This window comes from Myotis brandtii, unplaced genomic scaffold, assembly GCF_000412655.1.
Source record: "Myotis brandtii unplaced genomic scaffold, ASM41265v1 scaffold45, whole genome shotgun sequence".
NCBI classification, from domain to species: domain Eukaryota; kingdom Metazoa; phylum Chordata; class Mammalia; order Chiroptera; family Vespertilionidae; genus Myotis; species Myotis brandtii.
In genome coordinates this window covers 3,204,067-3,206,362 of record NW_005367209.1, presented here as the reverse complement: position 1 = coordinate 3,206,362, position 2,296 = coordinate 3,204,067, and positions in this window count along the sequence as shown.

Genomic DNA, 2,296 nt, shown 5'->3' with positions numbered 1-2,296 from the left:
AGCTGAGGCAGGGTAGCATTGATGTGATTTTGTCCTGAGTGATTGCCCTTTTTTTCCCTTAAAGAACCCATCCAGCAGCTGCCAAGCTCAAAGAAAGACTCTTTCAATCTATTGAATGAGACCTTTACTAGTCCAGCTCTCTCCTCAATAATAAACAAAACCAGAATGCCCCCAAGTTTCTGTAGGCTACTATAAATTTACCTCATGCCGATAGCCTCATTATAAGCAGAAAAACAAAGGCTGCTTTTCGTCTTCCATGCAGACCTGAATGAAGTCTACCAGTCAGCTCGTTATAGCAAATAAAAGCAGACAGTTCTTTACATCTCTGTAAAGCTCTAGTGATGAGCAGCCCCGTAGGTGAAAGACAAATCACAGGCTTTTCATGTCTGCCTTTCTTTCCGCACTAGAATGAGATAATGTTATAATAAAAACCTTGTAGCTCTTTTCTTTTCTAAGCCAGGCTTTACCCACTGTGGAGTAACTCCTGGAAGTTAAATACATGTGTGTTTAAGAATCTTATTGTATTTCTTGTCTAAGAGAGAAAAATCACGAAAAAGAGAAGAATCATTGAAAAGAATATAGCAAATTTGCAGCAGAATGACAAATTGGAAAAATATACCGTAGCATTCTCTATATCATGTGGCTTTCAAAAATTGTCTCCTCTGAGCTCTTATGTCACTCCTGAAAACAATAACAATATATTAGCCACTGGTGCTCTCACAAGTCTTCAGCACACGGCCTCTACCTTTTTCTCCTCTTAGCATCCACATACATCTCTTCAGTCAGACAACATTAGGAACCAGGCCAGCTCCATAATTCTCAGCCCTTTTATCTTAATAGGATTTTCCAGAAATCATGTGGAAATGGTTCATACAAATTATGCTGCTCATCAGCTCTCAGTAGCAGGAAAGTGTCTGGTAATGAGATTTCAGTATTGATAGACACCAGCATTTTCCAGAAAGGAGATGGCATCACTTTCAATGTGCAGGAAACAATTTCTCAAAGGATAACCTAGTTTAAAAAGCACAGGAAATATAAAATGACTGACTTAATATTATGGTTATATGGGCAGGTTATTTATTTTTGGCCAATATTTCTCAGCAGAAATAGACTGTGTTTTATTATTCTTCCAGTCTGGAGTTATATCTACTACTCCAAAAATCAACATTTGATGACATTAAATAATTCCTGCCCACAGAGGATACGTAAGTTCTCACAATGTTTGGATACATATCAAATGAGCAGTACCTGGAATTCAAGTTCAGCTAAAAGACACAATCTATTTTATATCTGCCTCTTTTTTCTCCCCACCATTTCCCTTGAATGACATACATTCCAGAAAGGCAGCAGCTTCTAAAGTCATTTCCCAAAGTGGTTTCCATGGATCACTGATAGATAATCCTTGACAGAAATATATACAGAAAAAAAAGTATGTACTTCAGTGAAAAACTATGATTGTTTAGGTGACAACCTTCCATGTTGTCTAATTTTTGTCTCTCATTGTCTTTGAACTATTTTAGAGCTCTCTAAGTTGTAGACATCTAATGGAAATGCAAAATAATTCTTGTCTGTAGGCAAGTGAAATCAGTGCTGTCCTATACAAGATCAATAGACTTCCCTTCCCTTCTTGTAGAAACTTCCCCTGAACATTCGTTTTAATACTCCTGATCCAGAAATGTGTCGTTCTTAAATCTGTTCTATCTGGTTCTCTCATTGATTACGTGGTAAATAAAATCTTGACTATATATTCACTTTTATATCTGCACTAGAGGCCCCATACATGAAGATTCGTGCAAGAATGGGCCTTCCTCCCCCTGGCTGCTGGCACTGCCTTCGCTCTGGCCCAGAGTTGCCTTTCTGCCTTCCTTCCAGCCCGGAGTCACCTTTCCACCTTCCCACGCTGCCCAGAGGCCCAGAGTGGCTGGGGCGTTTTGCCCCGCCCCGGCCGCTCCGGGCCTGCATATACAAATTAGCCCGCCATCTTTGTTGGGTTAATTTGCATACTCACTCCTGATTGGCTGGTGGGCATCATGAAGGTATGGTCAATTTACATCTTTCTCTCTTATTAGTGTAGATGTGAGTCATCCTATCTAATAATAGACAAACATGGTAATTGACCTTACCTTCGCTACGCCTCCCATTGGCTAGTCAGTGCGATATGCAAATTAACCGCCAACAAAGATGGCGGCTAATTTGCATACTGCAGGCAAATCCTGCTGCGCCGCCCCGCCTGGGGCTGGCGGCAGGCAGGGTGATCTCTAGCTGCTGGCCGCCCCAGCGCGAGATCCTGGCCTGC